This window comes from Nelumbo lutea, chromosome 1 (assembly GCF_056320005.1).
Source record: "Nelumbo lutea isolate HS-2025 chromosome 1, American lotus-T2T, whole genome shotgun sequence".
Classification (NCBI taxonomy): Eukaryota; Viridiplantae; Streptophyta; class Magnoliopsida; order Proteales; family Nelumbonaceae; genus Nelumbo; species Nelumbo lutea.
Window position 1 is genome coordinate 183,977,475 of NC_142684.1, and position 20,579 is coordinate 183,998,053.

The 20,579-nt window shown below is 39.3% G+C and overlaps 1 long non-coding RNA gene across 1 annotated transcript; it reads left to right on the forward strand.

Annotated features, from left to right (window-relative positions):
* Positions 1-12,607: 12,607 nt before the first annotated feature.
* On the forward strand, positions 12,608-17,009 carry LOC148879724 (uncharacterized). Its single transcript, XR_016104311.1, has 2 exons — positions 12,608-13,464; positions 16,767-17,009. It is a non-coding gene; the product is annotated as an uncharacterized LOC148879724 (long non-coding RNA).
* Positions 17,010-20,579: the final 3,570 nt, after the last annotated feature.

Here is a 20,579-nt window from a genome sequence, read left to right on the forward strand (position 1 = left end):
CGAGCTCTCCATGATCGCATATTTGGCGAAAGTAAAAGAGGCCCTGCTCAACTTCCAGTCACACTTCATCAGGAGAATCCCAAGGTTAGAGAACACTGAGGCCGACGCTCTGTCCCGGTTAGCCAACACAAGTCACAACAACCTGAGAATCGTTTACATAGAGGACTTACCTCGGCCTAGTATTCTCGGGGGGACAGAGGAGGTTGCTCCCGTCCTGGAAGAAGAGCCGAGCTGGATCGACCCACTCGCGATCTTCTTGATAGACATAACCCTCCCTGCAGAACGCAATGCGGCCAAGAGGGTGCAGCGCTAGGTAGCCAAATACGTCATAATAGACGAACGGTTATACCGACGGTCCTACACGCTCCCCTACTTGCGTTGCCTGCGACCTGCCAAAGCCGAGTTCGTACTCCACGACACTCATGAAGGCCTATGCGACGGAAACTTGGGGGGCAGAGCACTCGCCCAAAAAGCACTTCGACAAGGATACTACTGGCCAACGATGAAGGCAGAAGCTGTCGAGCTCGTCAAAAAATGCGACAAGTGTCAGAAGCACGCCAATATCCACCATCAACCTGCCTCCGACCTCAAATACCCCGTCAGCCCATGGCCCTTTACACAATGGGGCATCGACCTCCTGGGGCCATTTCCACCAGCAATAGCTGGAAGAAAATTCCTAGAAGTTGCAGTAGATTACTTTACGAAGTGGATAGAAGCCGAACCTCTAGCAACTGTTACGGCCCGAAACATACAGACCTTCTTTTGGAAGAACATAGTATGTCGCTTCGGTTACCTCGGGTACTAATTTCCAACAACGACAAGCAGTTCGAGGATATCAAGTTCCAAGAGTGGTGCCAGAACATGGGGATTCGGCAAAACTTCACATCAGTCGCGCACCCGCAGGCAAATGGTCAGACGGAAGTAATGAACAAAGTCATCCTGCGCGGACTAAAAAGCACGTCTGGATCGAGCTAAGGGATTGTGGGCCGAAGAGCTACCAAGTGTTTTGTGGGCTCACCGAACTACAGAAAAAACCGCCACGGGAGAAACCCCCTTCAACCTCACCTACGGAACTGAAGCAGTGATCCCGACGGAAATCGAAGTACCAACATTGCGACTAGAAACATATGACGATCGGACAAACGGAGATGAGTTACGTACCAACCTTGACCTATTGGACGAGGTAAGGGACCTCGCGCACATCCGGACAACGGCATACCAGCAGCAGGTAGCTCGCTACTACAATGCCAGAGTAAAGCAACGAAGCTTCTGAGTTGGCGACCTGGTCCTTCGTAAGATTATGGTGCCCGAACCCGGCGTGGGCAAACTTGGACCAAACTGGGAAGGGCCCTATAAAGTAAAGAGAGCGCTCGGGGGGGCATACGAACTCGAAACCTTGGAAGGCAAACAAGTACCTCGAGCGTGGAACATTGTGAACTTAAGGCGATACTACCTATAAACCACCAAGCGAAGTGGACGAAATCAGGTCCTATGGGCCACGATGCAGAGCCAAGAGGAACCTCAGCGTAAACAAGCAAAGAAAAGTCAGGCATATTATCAGCTCGGCAAAAAATCAATTCGCTACAAAAGCCTTCGTGGCAAAACAAGTCGCGGAAGTATAATAACCCGGACAAGAAAGTGGCGTATTCAGTTCGACAAAGAATCAGTTCTTGGAAAAGGAACACGGGCAAAAAGATTATCTATTCCGTTGCAAGAAACAGGAGTACGAAAAAGGCAAACGGAATCTGACTTACCAACATAGCATGTGTTACGGCGCGGCAGGCGACCTGATTCAAAGGAAGATCGGTCCACGCCGCGATCTCTTCAGGGAAAGTAGCCTCCCTGCTCTTCTGAAGAGCGTAGTTCGGCATCAACACGCTCCTGAACTCCCCTTGAGCTCCCGAACCCGAGGGCCCAGCCCGCGTATGAGCGGACCCAGAGTGAGCAGGAGCACTTGAGTATGCAGGAGCGCCCGTATGAGTGGTCTCAACGTAAGGCACCCCGGCAGCTTCATGCATCGGTGGAGTCACCTCGGGCTCCCTGGGCAGATCCTCCAGCGTGTGATCTGGAACTTGAGGCTCCTCATCCAGGGGCAGCTCGGTACGAGTTCGCTTGGCGACCCGCTTCCTCCTCTTCATACCTTGGAACAGACGCCCCCGCGAGTTCTCTCTGCGTCCATCACACCTGTAGAAACGAGTTCGACATCAGAAAAAAAAATGAAGGAACAAAGCAAGCAAGAAACCGCATAACTAGAAACCTACCCGAACTCAGGCCGACCGCAATAAGCTTGGCCTCCATTAAGTAGTGATGGCACTTTAGACCTTGCCATGCCCATTGTCGAAGGCCCTTCACCGTCTCTTTATTGAGGGTAACACTTGAATCAGGAGCGGCCTCACCCCACCCGGTCTGAAAGGGCCATCCTTGTGCACTTCGCACAAAGAAGTAGTCCCGCTTCAATGCCTAGACCTTATTAGGAAAATCATGCAGAAGCTTAAAACCCGGGCGAAGAGAAAGGTAATACGCCCGCCTTCCCCCAAGAAGAGAACCCGCCTGTCTCTTGAGCATCAAGATGGAGGAGAATATCTCTAAGTCTAGGGAAATTCTGCTCGCAAAAAAGGGAAACTGTCCCCACCAGGTTCCGAATAGAGTTCGGATGAATTTGGCCAATGGTGACACCGAAGTGGTTTATCACTTCGACGAGAAGGGGGTGGAAAGGAAGTCGCAACCCCGTAGCGAGTTGCTCTCAAAAAATCACGATCTCATCAGAATCGTGTTCCCAAGGAAAACTACCCGAAGGAATAAAATATGTATACCCCCCAGGAAGATTGTAAGACATAAGTATAGATTGAAGCCCCTCAGGCGTCATGGTCGAGGGACCAAACCTGTCTAGCATCCGACCTCGGCGAGAGGTAGACGCCAAACTGCCCGAAGCGGCTCGGCCTACTGGTTCATAGTCCTCGAGTTCCACCTCAGGATCACTGAGGCAGTCGGGGGATACGGCTCAGTTTGTAGAACCTGTGTCAGTCCTACTTGAAGAGTCGTCTGAGCTATCAAAGCTAGACATTGAGGAAAAGAAGTGGATTCAAGAAAGTACTCACCGGAATAAAGTTTTGAAGGCTCCGGAGACGGGAACAAGCAAAAAAACCTTGGAGGCTATGTAACCAGCCTAGACGCGAGCTGAAAAAACATGGATGCGAGATGAAAAGTTGGACGCGAGCTCAGTAGGCAAACCGCAAGTGTCAAATCGACTGGGTTCCCCCACTATTTATAGCTATAGTAACCAAGAACCGACCGTGCAGATCAAAGACGATCCGACGGCCCACATTTGCGCTGATCGCATGTCCCATGAGGTCGAGACGTGATTGGCGCACGTCTTTCCGAAAAGAGCAAAACGTCAGCGCACGTCTTCTTGAAACCGACGTCACGTCGACTGCGCCGCATGTCTCCCTGACAGCCGCCCGCGCACGTACAGCAGTGGCACACTTTTTTCAAGTTTGAATGACCCGTTGTCACGTCCCAGCGGCGTGAATTTTTGAAATTCAAAATGCACGGTCACAACTATCAACATTTATGAGTAGTAGGCACATTTCCCGCCTTCTCGAAAACCGAAGAACCCTGGCAAAAGCAACTCGCGCAGTCAAGATTCAAAGGACGGGACAAATCCACCTACCACCTCGCGAAACTCCCCGCACCAGGGCAAGACCCTTGGCGCAAGGAGTGGGGGGCAATTGATGAAGGAAGATTTGGCCCGACCTCACAGTTATGCGACATGTGGCAAAAACAATAGTTCGACAAAAAAGCAAGTCTAAGGCGTGAACACCAAGGAGACACCAGCGGATCGAACTCCCTACTAGGGGCCCAAACTCACCCTTGGCCCAAAACCAGAAAGTATTCCAAACTGGCCTACCTTCAGTTTGGGATATACCTCGCCGAACTGGCCAACCTTGTAACAGCTCGGGGTATACCTCGCCGAACTGGCCAACCTTGTAACAGCTCGGGGTATACCTCACCGAATTGACCTGCCCTATAGATACCTCCGAACTCAAGCCTTCACCTCACTCACCACTCCGCATCACCTTCTGGGCACCAAAACCAAACAAGTCGTACCATGCCTGACACTGAGGAAGTCCGTGCCCGAGGGTGCTGCACCTGACTAACTTGGGATTTGACGCTTGGCGGCCGCACTCTAAACGGCCACCTGCCACCGCCATTGACACCGCCATCTCCAGTTAGAGAGACAGTTAGGCAGTGACGGTTCTGTCCCAGCAAAAAGGACGACAGCTGAATTGACAAGCATAAGGGTAATCATACCCGACTTGACAAGGGCCTCGGAGCGAGTGCACGAAGTGATTATAAGAGCCCCCTGCCCCCAACAAACAAGGTATGCAAACTTTGCGTTATCTGGTTTTATCTTGCTTTTGAAGGATTCTAACTTAAGCTTCGGAGCCGTTACACCGGGTTCCCCCCGGAGCTTCCTCATCTCCTCCGTTTCAGGTTCCCTACTATTCAGTTCAAAAGCAAGGTCGTTGACAGCTAAGACCGGCCGGATCGTGCATCATCAGAACACATGTCTTCAAAAACCTGGCATCCCTACTTATGGTGAGAGGAGTTTTGAAAAACACTAGGAATGCCACCGTCGAAGAGTCACTTGCATTCTTCCTCCTCACAATTGGTCATAATGAGGAACTGCTTGATGGGTGAACAATTCTAGCATTCTTCATGGACCATCAATACACATGTATGAAAAGTTGTGTGTGCAATTTACAAAATAGGGAAGGAACTCATAAGGCCACCTGCATTCACTGAAGTGCAACCATTTATTAAGAAATCTAAGAGATATTACCCAATGTTCAAAGTAATTACAATTCATAGTCTGTAGTAACTCTCTTCACAATTGTTGTTCTAACTATGTTCATAATTGTGATTAGGATTGTGTAGATGTTATAGATTGTACACACGTATTAGCTATTGTCCTAGTTGCTAAACAAATACCGTATAGAGGAAGGAAAAAAGTTTGTATGACAAATGTTTTGATTGTTTATGATTTTGATATGTTCTTTACATTTGTATACACGGGATGGGAAGGAACAACACATGATTCAAGGATATTGGTAGAAGCACTTAGTAGGCCCAATGTAAGGTTTCCCAAACCACCACCAGGTTTAGTAGACATTCCTTAGAATTGCCCTTTATCAGTTCTCTTCGTCATTTGTGTGTCCTCACATCTGGAATTCAATGCAAGAAAGTACTATCTTGTTGATTCTAGATATGCTAATGCTCCTGATTTCCTAGCCCCATACTCTGGTGAACGGTAGTGAATTCAGGAGATAGTCCAGTAGATTTAGATCTAAGGAAGACCTTTTCAACTACACTCATTATTCACTGTGTAATGTCATCAAAAATTGCTTTGGAATCTTGAAGGGTAAATTCCTTATCTTGAAAAACATGTCATGCTACCAGTTAGAGTTCCAACAACTTCTTGTAATGTCATGTTTTATAATATACAACTTCATAAAAAAAGAGGTGTTTGAGGATAAACACATAGGTGTGTGCAAAGGGTTATGAAAATGACTCAGATGATGATGCTTCAAGTGGCGATGATGATGGTGAAGAGCACACTGCATCTACACTGAGTTCGAGCAGAGAGATGGACATGGTTAGAGATTGAATTACTTCTGAGCTATGGAAGAAGTACCAAAGATCTACCTAGTGGGTTACATAGATTTGTGGCTTATGTCGAAACATGTGAAACATGATGTTATGTTTTAGACCAAGAAAGTGTTGGAATTCAAACTGTGATGAGTTTTATGTTTGTTATGAATTGAACTTCTTTATTGCTTCATATATTTTAAACTATGATAAATTTATGTATTTTTATGCTCACTTGTTGATCATCATTGGATGTTTACTATACAAGTTATTCATGTAGAAATGGCTGATGGAATGTTCTTAGGAAACTGTTCTTGCGGTAAAGGGGAAATGACACTACATATGGCAAGGATAGAAACTAATTATGGGCGATGGTTTTTATGTTGCCCAGTAAGGGGTAACCACAGGGGTTCATTTGTATGGGTAGATGAATATGGTGGAATCCATCATAGAGCACTTAGGGCTGAAGTTATTCAGCATATTTCATCTACCAGACAACCACAGCAAAACAAAGGACTCATCGCTTGCTGTGGTTGTAACTTGGTTTGTCTTCTAATTTGGGTTTGGCTAATAATTATCTTATTAGTCTTAAAGCTCATTATATAGGATAAATATATTATTATCAAATTGGTGGACAAATGGAGATACTGTTAGACATTTTAACTGATTTTCTTGAAGCATTTAACTATTGTTTGTACTAATAGGTGATTGGATCACGCACAGCCGTTGGATATGATGCCATTATTCATGTTGATGTTAATCTATTCCAACAACATTTTCAACTGTTGGATTTAAAATTTTAGGCCAGATATTATAAAACAATCATCCAATTAATCTAGACCATTTGATAAGCATCATTATATAATTTGGTATAATATTTGCGCATATCATCTTACGGGGTAATGTGTGCACATACATGAAAAATGGTAATGAAAGTCACCTTACCAAACAGCATAGTATTGCTCATTGCCTACGTGGCAGAAACACTCACAAACAAAATCAAGGTTTTTTTTTTTTTTTTTATTGCGTAAAACGGGTCTAACAAGCATGGGCATTTTTTTCTTTGAAAATTGGTCCAAAAAACACTCACACTTCCAAACACCATCTTATTGTCTCTTTTAAATTTGTAAATAGGAATGGTAATACCCTCGGAAAATTTGCTCTCATTGGGTTAGGTCCGTTAGGAGCTTGCTGCCCAAGATTTGCCAAAATTTGCTCTCATTGTTTGATTCACAATTTTAACCTTGCGCTTCTCCACAGAAAATAGCTGCTTTTTGATATCCAACCACTCTTATTCGAGTCTGAGTCTGAATTGCTTCTCACATCAACTTCATAACGTCTTCCTATATATGGTGGGATGGAGCTGTAGTAGCAAATTTCGATTCCACTAATTCTTCTGTGAATTATGTTGGGCTTGGGTTGGGCTTAAACGCAACCCAAGAAGACTGAGTTGCACCTTGGCAGTCTTTTTATGTCTTCATCACTCATCACTCAAACTCTTGTAACCAACATGGATTATGGCGTTGCGTTTTCGGAGTTAGAATGGTACCACATTGATACCACATCTACAATTTAGTTTCTATGGTTGAAGAACGCATTTGGCTTTTAGTCCAAATAATCAGACAGTTCATTCCTATCTGGCCTTGTCTTGGGATGCTCAAATTGAGCTTAGCCCAAAATACTAGGCCCAGTAGTGTAGATTCTTGTACTGTTTTGGGAGGCATAAGTTGACAGAGGAACTGCAATCTAATGTAGGCAGGATGGGAATTTGTGGATATAGCTTTATGGCCAACCCAAATTCCCACCATAAACCTAACCAGTCTCTATGCAGATCACGCAATGACTGTATAGCAAATTGGAATCAATGACAACACCCCACGCCAGTCATAAATTTATATGACCCACAACCAATGAATCTCTCACTTAACATTGATGACTGGTGTGAGACATTATTATTAGTTCCACAACTTACTACACAGTCATAACGTTCAGCTAAACCAGCCCAACTTTTAACAAATTGAGCCTGGTCTTTTGAGTTGGTTCCATTCAAATCTTAACAAATTCTCCACCCAAACCAGCCCAAGTTGTATCCATACAAACCATACCCATAGAAAACATGCCACGTCCACGTTGGACCAAATAACAATAAGGAACCTAGTACTTGCCTATGGTTATCCGTATGCCATGATCATTTATCAGCAAAAATATAAATTTAGGTCATGTTTGGGAGTGTGTAAGTTAAAAATAAGTGTTTATTCAAATAAATACTTATTTGCATCTGGCATCTAACTTTTTCAAGTGTTTATTTTTTAAAATAAGCACTTATTTTATATTGGGCGTTTGGTAGTATTTTCTATATTAAGTATTTGTGACTATTGTCATTCATTTTCTTTCAAATTTTCAAAATATACCATTTGAAAACACTTTTAATAAATTATTTTTATAAAAACACTTTTATGAAAGCACTTTTATAAATGTACTTTTATGAAAATCATTTTTACAAAAGCACTTTTATGAAAGTACTTTTACAAAAAGACTTATGAAAGTACTTAAGTCTCCATAAAAGTACTTTATAAAAGTGCTTTTGTAAAAATGCTTTCATAAAAGTACTTTCTTAGAAGTGATTTCATAAAAGTGCTTTTACACAAGTGTTTTTGTAAAAGTGCTTTCATAAAAGCATTTTTATAAAATTCACCTAGGGATAATTTTGGAAGAAAAAAATTGAATAAATGCTTATAGTATATGCATTTAAAAAGACTGAAAATTTAAGCTTAAAAATAAGCTCTTATTTTTAAATTAAGCACTTATTTTGGGCTTATTTCCTAAATACCAATAAGTACTTAATAGCCCAAATAAACATTTATTTTGAATAAACACTTATTTTTAAGCACTCCCAAACATGTACTTAGTCCAATACTTGGGCTAAATTAGAATTGCATGGCATAACTAATTTTTATGTAAGTCATCTAAAGAAGGTTTTTCATGTTTTGTATCCTAAGCGCACCTGATTGGTCCGAGATGTGTCACCCGGACCTAAAACTAATGGATCTTAATAGTAAGATAATAGACAGGTGACTTATAAAATAGCTTGTAGTATTTATAATCGTTTTAGATTGATAAAATCTCCTTGTATTTCTAGTTTGGGAATTTATAGAATTATTTCAACCAAATGTATGCCTAGGTTTTGTTTTTCATTATTTTTGGTGCCAAAAAGTTAAATCCATTATTCGTGCAATAAAGTGTGTATTTTTTATCAATATTAGCTGAGGTGTTCGCAGGGGCTGTAATGAAATTGCAAAATTTTTATTTGCTACATTATAAAAGATAATGGTTTCTTAATACGAAACTTGTAATTATAAGTACTCAAGTCTTGAAACTCATATAAAGACTTAAAAGAAATCAACATATGCTCATTTTTTAAATATTGCTTTAGCAAAGTATCTCATATAAAAGAATACGATCATACAGTGATAGTTCTGAATTCTACTTCATAGCTGTCATTTATTTCACATCGAGAACTCCCAGTTGACCCTAACAATAGGACTGTTCGGTCCGAGAACCGTCCAAGCAATTGGTTCCATTTTACCTCAAACCTAGTCCTTGGCAAAAAATCATTGAATCATTCAACAACCCGTTGACCTGGGTGATCAAACCGTCAGTCTGTTCAACAGTTTTGGCCATTTTTATTTTTTAATTTTTAATTTTTTTAATTTTTGATGTTAGAACAAACCAATCGTTCGGACCGGATGGTCGAACCGTCAACCTAGAAACTAGTGGCCAGAACGGTTCCGTTTTTAGGTCATTTTTTCTATATGTCAATAATTAGATGAAATAACTTTGTAGTCATAGCCATGGGGAGGCTGGACATTGTAAGGGATTCCAAAACCTTGAAAGATAAATCCAAAGTGACCTTAAACACACACACACAAAAAAAAAATGGTGGTAAATCTACCAGATTGGAAAAGCCAAGGAAAAAAATCAGAAAATCGACTCCAAAGTTCCGCTTTGAGATGGAATTAAACATTTCGGCCCAGGAACCGTCCAGGCAACTGGTTTTATTTTACCCCAATCCCAGTCCTTGGCCAAAAACCATTGAATCGATCAACAACCCACTGACTTGGGCGATCGAACTATCGACCCATTGACCCATTCAATGGTTTTGACCATTTTTTTTAATTGGGAACCGTCTAGGCAACTGGTTCCATTTTATCCTAACCCCAGTCCCTGGCCAAAACCTATTGAATTGATTAATGACCCATTGACTCGGGCAGTCAAACCATCGACCTGTTGACTTGTTCAATGGCTTTTTGTTGTTTTTCTTTTATTTTTTAATTTTTGTTGTTAGAACGGGCCATCCATTCAAACTCGAGGGTCGAATCGTTAGCCCAAAAACCGGTGGCCAGAACGGTTCCGTTTTTGGGTCGTATGAGTCACATGCTCGAATGACATAACACGTATGGTACTACTTAATGGACATCACACACTCAATTTTTTCCTGTAATTTTTGTTGCCAGAACGAGTCGTGCGTTCGAACCAGATGGTCGAACTGCCATTTTTTTTTATTTTTTAATTAGGAATCATCCAAGCAACTAGTTTCGTTTTACATCAATCCTGGTCCCTGGCCAAAAATCGTTGAATCGGTCAATGACCCATTGACCCGAGTGGTCGAACCATCGGCCCGTTCAATGGTTTTGGTCATTTATTTATCTTTTTTAATTTATGTTGTCAAAATGGGCCATCCATTTGAACCGGACTGTTGAACCGTCAACCCAAAACGGCTACGTTTTTGGGTCATACGAGTCACACACTCAAATGACATAATACATATGATATTGTTTACTAGATGTTACACACTCAATTTTTCCCTATAAGTTTTGTTATCAGAATGGGCTATCCTTTCGAACCATCGACCCGAAACCGGTGGCCAAAATGGTTTTATAATTTTTTGCTTGTATCTTTTGTTATCAGAACAGGCCATTTATTTGAACCGAATGGTCGAACCGTCGACTTGAAACCAATGGCAAAAGGGGAAACCATCCCTATCTGTTTAATAGAATATATATATATATATATATAAGATGAAAATATATTTTAACGACAGGCGTGTAAATAGAAGAATGAAATCAAGGTCCTTTCACGATAACATTGAACCATTTTTATTTTATTAATGGGTGAAAAAAGATATTGTCAATTTTTACATACCCAATTAGTTCTGGTCGTTGGTGGATCTGGTCTGGATCCACCTTTGTCAAATTTGGGCCAATGCCCAATAACACCTAAAACCAAAGTACGATAGAGTGGGGGTTTTAACATGGATGGACCCAGCCCACTGTTTTCATCAAACTATTTTTTTAAAGGCTCAAGTAATTAATTAACTAGAACATTATGCTAAATATAAAAGAATAGAATAACAACATGACCGGGAAAGGGTTTATGGATGTTTTCTGAAAAATAAATATTTAAAAAAAAATGTAAATTTTATTAGTAACGAGCAGGGACTTGTGTGATGCATGAGCTTTATTAGATAAAATAAAAATAAATAAAGTCTCATGGCATTTCTAATTGAGCTGAAGATGGTGCAAGTCCAATCAAAGCATTATTAATAAAAAATAATTTATTTTTATTAATTCTAATTAGATTAAGGGTAAATTTTTTAAACTACCCTTATGGTTTAGTTAATTGATTAAGTGTATTTTTACTGTTTAAAAATTGACTAATACTATCTTTATTGATTCTGGTAATTGACTAATTCTTCCAAAAAGAAATAAAATGTCTAATTTTCCCTCCACTATTTCTCAAATTTTCAAAATAAAATCCAAATGATGAAAAAAAAAAAAGAAAATCAGGAAGAGAAAGGTGATGAAGGCCCATCCCATCATGGAGGCCCATATCACCATATGGGTGGCAGTTCATATGAAGCAAGATAAATTCAAGAATTCAAGATAAATCAAAAATTTAAGAATCCAAGATAATTCAAAAATTCAAGATACATCAAGATCCAAGATTCAAGGAAGTTCAAGAATTCAAGATACATCAAGATCCATGATTCAAGGAAGTTCAAGATCTAAGGTAATTCCAAGAAGACAGGATAGCTCATGCATCTAGGGAGATCGGACGGTGGAGATCAAGACAAGATCAAAGAAGAGTTGGAACCTAGCTAGAAGATTAGATGTTTGAGATCTATCACTATTCTTCTTTCCTAGTTATTCTACAATTTCTAAATGTATTATTAATATTGTTATTTTCCAAGCTAATAGACAATTTCAGTTTTTTGCCACCTTTTCTCTCTCCTCTAGAGATTTACAATTAGCTTCGCTAGAAGCTGGTGTTTGCCCAATATTTGCATAGCCAGCCCTGTTTTCATTGCTTCCACACTGCATCAAAAGCGGATGGTAGTTCCAACAACGATGTTTCCGAGATGAAAAAACCTCTCATCCCAGCGACAATGAAATTTTTAACTTGAAAAAATCTTTGATTGATTTCCTCAACAGCACAAATCGAGGGTTGGAGGTCCCCAAATCCACTCCATGGCCTCTCCCATTCAAGCTAATCTTATCCGATTTTCATTAATAATTAAAAAAATAATAATATTGCAGCCATAGTTCATTCACGTCTTCCTCACAACACAACGGTAACAATTACCAGATCCAGGCCATAATTTACTGACGTCATTCCCTCTCCCCTTCTCTCGTTCCTTGCTCCACTCCATCATCTCTGCCTTCAGCGTTTTTGTATTTAGGTTGACTATACTCAGATTGGGTATACCAACAATGCAAATTTTCTATAAACATGTTAAAAGATTGACTCTGCTCAGATTGGGTCTAATTACTTTTTTTTCTTTTTTCTTTTTAATTAAAGAGAAGCAAAGCGAAGGTGGGAATTGAATTGTAGGGAGAGAGAGGGGAGGAGTCTAAGGAGGCCCGCATTTATTGACGCTCCCCTGTTTTCTTTTTCTTTTGGTTGGGATCAGCTTCTATGCCATCCTTCTTTCTCTTTAATGGACTTCTTTTCCATCGTTCAAGGGAGACGGAGAAAACTAATATTTCAGAAAAAAGGGTCCTCGAATAACTACACAAAACAGAAATTTTGGCGAAAATAGAAAATGGGTACCGCCTCTCAAGATGGATCAAGCAATTCCAAGCTCTGATGGACAATGGTTAGCTCCTTCGATCCCCATTTCCAGGTACCCCACTACACGGTGAGCAAATATGGGAGAGATCAAGTAACCCATAAAGTAGGCATTGAAGAAGACTCCTTGTAAGGCGACGACCAAATTTCGCTCATACCACCACTTGTACAGCGACGATCAAATTTCTGCTAGTTCTTTGCTTCTTCCAACATAGCCTTAATCCAACCCCACTGTGCTCGAATCGCCTCAGGGACTTGCAGTGCAAGAGCATCCCTCTGACCATTCCTGGCACGGCAGAAACCGTCTCCAGCATCTTTGCCTGGGTTTCAGTCACCTGTAAATTCCACCCAGGAACTTTTTAATCAAGGCGTGGACAAGAAGGAGCTGGGACGTTGACTGGAACTCATCTTACAGTAACCCATGGAACGATAATTAGAAGCGTGATTGTAGATTTTAGATTCTGGTTCGTAGAAGAAGGTGGGGATGACGAATGTCCAGAGGAGACCGAAGGCTGTCCAACCTGCAAAGCAATGGATCATTTCGAAGTGGCGGAGATGGCGGACAAGGGGGAAGGCAGCCAAGCGAAAAGCAGAGAAGAGCAAGGATGCTTGCTGTCGACAGCGTCGGAGCCGCCTCCCCTGTAGCACTTGCAGTTGCAGAGTTCAAAGGGTTTTTTAGGATTGGAGGTGAGAAGGGTATTTTTGAGATTTTTGATAAATATATTTGTGACATGTAAGGGAAAGTTAATAGATGCTAAAAGTAAATGTAGAATTAGTTAATTGTTAGAAACAAATAGCCTTAGGCAATTTTCAAACAGTAAGAATACATTTAATCAATTTACTAAATTAGAAGGGTAGTTTAAAAAATTTACCCTTAAATTAAATTAAATGAATCTTAACTTTTAATAATAATGGTATGTTTTTAGTAGTTATTGTTAGATAAGTATTATTAAATTTTGATAATTTAAATGTATATAAAAATAATAAAATTATATAATCTACTAAATTCATTTAACTTTTTAATGAGATTTACTGGATATAACTAATTCTTCTTCCTCACCATAATTCAGTCCAAATGAGTGGTGGGTGGGGATATGACCTGACCCCTCGAAGGATACATAGAGCAAACAAGCTTAAAACAAAGCCAAATATACCAATTATATTGAATGTTGAAACCTTTGTTGTCTCGAAGATCTACGGTCTTCTGCTTGTAAGGAAGCAAAGTTGCTTGTTCCACATTCAACTTATATATCTTTTTTTTTTTTTTTTTTTTTTCTGTTTTCCACTATAATCCAACCTTAGATTCCACTTTTCCACATCCCCTCCACCCACAATCAGGACAAATACTTTGCCCGTTCAAACTTTTCAAAGAAAATGTTATTGGGTTGGAGTGGAGTTACATTAATACTTCTTGATCTCAATTAATTCTGACCCAATTTGATTCATTGAATGTCTAATTCTAACGTTAACATAATTCATTATTTTATCTTATTCCAGTCCATGGGTTTTTATATTGGGCTTGAATTGGAGTGAATTATTTTACTTTATTTTTATTTTGTAGAGTAACCATTCCAAAGTTAAATAGACTTTCTATTTTTTGATGATAACATTGACCAAAACTTCAAACCATACTTTTTGGTTGGATTTGAAATGGAGAATACATCCCATATGTACTAGGGGTGAGCATGGGTCAGTTTGGTTTAGTTTAGTTCCATGGTAGAACCTAGAACCTACCTTATAGGGGTTGGTTCCAGGTTTTTGGAACCTGAACCTACCTTCTGAAGGTTGGTTATTGTCAATGAGACCATGGCCTTTGTAACCATGAGTGTTTGGGTTCAGATCTTCACATCCCCAAGAGTATTTTGGGGTTAATTTTAAGGCAAGTTTAGTTTCAAAGCAGGTTCCACCAAGGTCAGTTTTACCAAGGCTAACTAAAGTTGATTCATCGGGTTAGTTTAGGTAGGGTCAACCCCTAAACCTTGGAACCAGCCTAGGTGGGGATTGGCTCCAAGAATTTGGAATCAGACCCTACCTTGTAATAGATTGAGTAGGGTCGACTCTAGTCGGTTTTAGGTAGAACATACCCATTTGCTCACCCGTAATGGATACACTATAAAAATTCCTGACTCTGTCACTACGTGACTTAAATGTTTTATTCCAAACATTCTCTAGTATAACTGGGCAGATGAAAAATAAATACTTAAAATAGCATTAATTTTATAGACAAATACATTATACAACATACAAGCGAAAAATATTGGAGAAGGTGTGTCTCGTTGGGAATCATTAGACAATAATCAACAATTTTACTTGATAAGAGATAGATTATCAACTCACATAAATTTGGCAAATGTTCATGTTGGATTTTAATCTCATTAGAGATTAAATCCAATTTATTTTAATTGATCAATTACATGAAGAAACACACCAATACACATATCTTGGAAAATAGTGTTTTCTCTTATTAAAACCAATTTTCAACTTGTCTCACATTGGAAAATTACTAAACTTATTTTAAATTTTTAAATAGGAGCTTATTTACACTCCTTAGAAATATAAAGAGTAGAGTATGGAGGCTTTCTACTGTGCAATGCATGCACACATGTGCACGTGTGTGAGATGTTTTAGAGGGGCACTTTGCTCACACTTTGAGGGCACCTGCATGGTTTGCATAAGGTGAATTTGACTTTTGGTATGAGGCTGACCGTTGATGATTTCAATGGTCATGATTCGATCAGGTGTGATTAAGAGACACTATTCAAAGTTAACAATCATTAATTGTTAACTATCTTTTAATAGTCACAATATTTGAAATTGTGACTATTCAAAGAGCCTTTACTGAACCAGCAAATTCCTCTTCTCCATGACTCTTCAAAAACTATTTAAGGAATGTGAATCAAACAATTGAATACAAGTTTTTGAAAAACACTCTTGTCTCTCTCACTTCGATTTGTTATTGTTTCACAGGAGGTTTCTTCGGAGACTTTCAACTTTATTGGTTGCAGATTCTCACCCAAGGCTTTGTCGTATCCTGTAAACAAATTTTCCTATAACCTGATAACTCTATAGTTTGATGCCTTAAGGGCATCATTTCAGGGGTATTTTTGGCTTTAGAATAGTCAAAATGTCCCATTTTCCTAGTTTAATTCAATATTGTGACCTCTGAAGGTCTCTGTGCAAATCTTGGGAAAAACTGAGGAGTTTCAAGGCTGAAAATACAATTTTTGGGAAGTTGGTGTAAATTCCAACTGAGAGAGGGTGTTTTTGTGAAAAATTGAGCATAGGAGGGTGCCTCCTATCTGCTAAACCCATAATGTATATTAGCATACTCCATTCTCCTTAGAAAACCCTAGGGCGCCTCTCCACTCATTCTTTTCATCCTTAACAAACCCTACCCGCCCCTAACTACTAAATCCCCACCTTCCATCCCTTCTAATCTCTACCATCCATTCTAAGACACTCTCTTTTTAGCATTCTAACCCAAGGGAGCCACCTAACTTCTAATTTTCACCATTTAGCCTTTAGCCATTAAATCTAAGCCCTACATAATATTGGGTTCCCTCTCCTTTTATTTTCAGCCTTAGGATCACCTTAGAACAATCCTAACCCTCCATTCTAAACCCTAGGATGCCCATATTTATGCAAAAACCCAATTGCCGCCCCCCCTTTCTCTCTAATCTCAGTTTTATCCACCATTCACTATAAAAAGGACCCCAAGGGCCCTGGAGAAGGGGTTGGTCAATTCACCCAGTTCACAAGGCTGAGGTTTCTTGAGGAGTTCAAGGGTTATAGAAGGGGAGGATGCCTAGTTCTTGTCAGGAAGGGTTCCTGCTAGTTATTCAACCAATCTACAACTACCACCACTGGATCTAATAAACCATTCTTTTCTTTTCTTCATGTTCTTTTTCGTTATTTTTATTTCAGCACTCTTTTAGATTTAATTCCTGTTCATTCCTCTGTTTTGCAAATTTGAATTCGTCCGGTTTAAGGCTAAGTTGTCTCGAGGGGTTCGAGGGTTGAAGAGGCGAAGGACGCCCAATTCTTGTCAGGAGGGGCTCTTGCAAGTTGTCCAGCCAATCTACAGCTACAGCCACAGGATCCGAATTTTAGATCACTTTTGTTTATTTCTTTTGTTAATTTCAATACTCTTTTATTTTATGAATCTTAATTATTGTCTAGTTTAATTCCTTCAATTTGAGCATTAATAAATTTTATTTTTTGATTTTCTACAATTCGCATTTCCATTTTCTTTTTATTTGTCCGGAATAAAGAAAAATAATAATTTTTCTCTCGCTTCTCTGTAGGTTCAGCCCTTTCCTCACCACGTACTATGTTGTTTAAGATTACGTAAGGATTGGAAAAATTATAAATCTCTAAACTGATATTTCGAAGTGATTAACAACACACTTCCGACGACATATCAAAACTCTTCTCTCCAAATTTCCATAACCCCCATTCCCAACAATTACTACCTTTTTTATAATTCAAATAGAGAGCCATAATACCATGTGGTGGAAAATGTTCAGATTCCATGTTTCACCATTTTAAATTCTATATTCTTTCTTCATTTGTGAATTGGACGTCACTCATCCCCAAGATATACCACTGAACAAAAACAGGTGAAACGATTTATTTTAGGGAGAAGTACAAATCAGCCCAATTCAGAATTTACTAGGCCCAAAGGGGGAATGCATGAATTGAATTGATGCCAAATTCACGGGCAGGATGTGATTTATAGGGGGACAGGGCTACTTGTAGAGAGTGCTGGAATTCAGAATTCTGCATCGTGTGTCTCCCTAATTTTCCCTTTATTTTATATAATCAGAATATTCAACACCTACGGCCTATCAATATTCTTCCTGCAGCTTTCCTTCAAGAAAACGAAAGGAAGCTCGATGCTATAAACAAATAGCATTAGTTATACTTGTACCTTTCATTCAAATTTAAAAATACAGTTTCTTAACTACTTGAGAATATCATAACATTATCTGTTTAATCCAAAGGATTCCCTGTCAATTCAATGCAAGGATTCTTGTCAATTCAATGAATTAGAATCTCATAGCTGGATCTGCAACTAAGAAACAATGCTACCAACAATAATATCACAATTTGGTACCAACAACATAACCCCACAACACATACAAGCGCATATGTCACATATGTAGTCTCAAGATTCGGATCCCATAATAATTTGAGAAAGATTTTAACAAATACTTGAAAGGAAAGCTAGTAGTATAAATCAGTTCCTGGTGCTAAAAGTATTTAAGCCATGTTTGGTTTGCAGGAATAGAAATTTAAATGAGCTATTCCGATTCTAATTGTTTAGTTGGGTAGAATTGGAATTTTATTCTTATTCATGTTGAAATGGCATTTCCCCATTTGAAGGAATGATCATTTCTTGTCCTTCACTTGGAAATGAAATCTCATTTCTACTGATTTTAATTCTCATTCTCATTCTTATCTGAACCAAACAAACTATGGGAATAGGCCTTTCTAATCCCATTTATGGACAATTTTGATTCTGTTTCTGATTCTGATTCTGACTGCAAACCAAATGAATTCTTAATTTATCAGCCTTTTATTCAATTGTGTTACATGCTTCCCATTAATTTCCCATGAGTGGCAGTAGAATAGTGACCTTGGTCAGCAGCTCTTTCTATGTTTTGTTTGACAGAAAATGAGAGAGAGAGAGAGATCTTAAAGAATTTCACAAAATTGAGTTAAATTAAAAGCTTCACAATTTGTTCTTTCACCCAAAACCATAACCCATATTTTTACAATTTGTGCTTTGGAATCCCAAAAGCACAAAGCCTGGATTTTAGGCTGTGTGTTTGATACTTGTTTTTATCTAGAATTCCAACATGCATTTTTAAGGTACCCTATTTTAACTATAAATAATCTCAAATAACAATCTATATATATGTCAAATTTATATTAATCAACCCAACAAATTTTAGATAGAAACAATAATGATATCAAACACAACTTTATTGTCTATCAAACCAAACACAGTATTAGAATTCTGAACTGCAATTAATTGAAACAGTCTTTTCAGTATTTCGGGTGAAATACAAGGGCCGGGGAAACTACAAGCCCTGCTATAAAATTGGCTTCTATTAAAAAATGTGGGAACGAAAGTTGTTTAAAAGAAACAAGAGAAAAATAAGAAAAATGGGAACAAGAAAATTCACTCTCCCTGTTATCCTACTTTTCTTTTTGTATGTATTTTGTCTCTCTTGTGACCGACAGTGGTTGATAAGAAGATGAATCAACACAAATCATGGAAAGAGCTGGTTTTAGACTTTTACTACATTTACAATGGTGAGAACAGCATTGCTGATTAATGCCACTTCAGCCGGTGGCGAAGCGAGAAATTTTCTCTGAGGGTGCCAAGAGAATGAGAGATGAGGGAGAATGAAGAATGGAGGTTAGGTGGTGTTGGATTTTAATTTCATAAGAGATTAAATCCAATGGGTTTGATTGGTCAATTACATGAGAGATCGTATGAGAGACTGTACCTGTACACTTGTTTGGAAAATTAGATTTTTTTCTTATAAAACCCAGTTTTGAACTTGTCCCACATTGAAAATTTATAAGTTTTGTTTTTAGTATTTTAATAGGAGTTGATTTACAATCCTTAGAAATAGTAGAGGAGAGTATGGAGGTTTGATACTGCACAATGCGAGCGCACGGGTGTGTGTAATGAGAAGCTTTAGAGGTGCACTTTGCTCACACCTACGTGGCTCGCAAAGGGTGGCTTTGGTTTTGGTGCAATGCTGACCGTTGATCACCGTTGATGAGATAAACGGTTACGATTTGATCGGGTGTGATAAATAGGCACAATTCAAAGTTAACAGTCATTAACTGTCAACTACTTTTTAAACAGTCACAATGTTTGAAATTGTGACTGTTCAAGGTGTCTTCTCTGAACCAGCACCTACCTTTTCTTCATACCTCTTCATAAACTATTTAAGGAGCATGAATCAGACTTCAAAAACACACATTTTCGAAATCCACTTTCTCTCTCTCTCTCTCAGTTCGGTCTGCTACAGTTTCACAGAAGGTTTCTTCGAAGATTCTTCAACTTTGCTGGTTGCAGATTCTCGCCCAAGGCTCTGTTGTATCCTGGGAACAGATTTGCTTGTAACCCAACAACAAACTCAGTGAAACTGAGTGGGGGAAAATAATGTTCTAAATACAGTGTCTTCAGACGCGCCTCAGAACTTCTTCTCCAAAGATACAATGACCCCATTTCCCAGCAATTTTAAAACGTTATTCTGCAATGGAGGCGGAAGCAAGCATGACTTCGATCAAGATGATGAACCAAGATCTTGTTCGACTGGACCAGTTTGATGGAGCAAACTTCAGCCGATGGCAAGACAAGATGATCTTCTTTCTACCCACACTAAAACTATACTATTTGCTAGACCTGAATCTACAATCACTTCCTGAACCCACTAACAAAGACTCAAAAAACCTAAAGAAGGAAAGAGTAAAATGAGAAGATGACTCACTTCTGTGCCGATGACACATACTAAATGCCTTATCTGACTGACTCTACAACTTCTACAAAGAAATTACATCTCCAAAAGAAATTTGGCCCTGTAATTCAAATACAAGGTGCAAGAAGCAGATACGAATAAGTATCTTATTGCAGAGTACTTTGACTTCACCATGAACGGCCATAAACCCATATTGGAGCAAGTTCATGAACTACAGGTGATAGTCAACAAAATTCGATCCCTTGACATTATCCTTTATTAATCTTTCCAAATGAGAGCAATCATTGCCAAATTTCCACC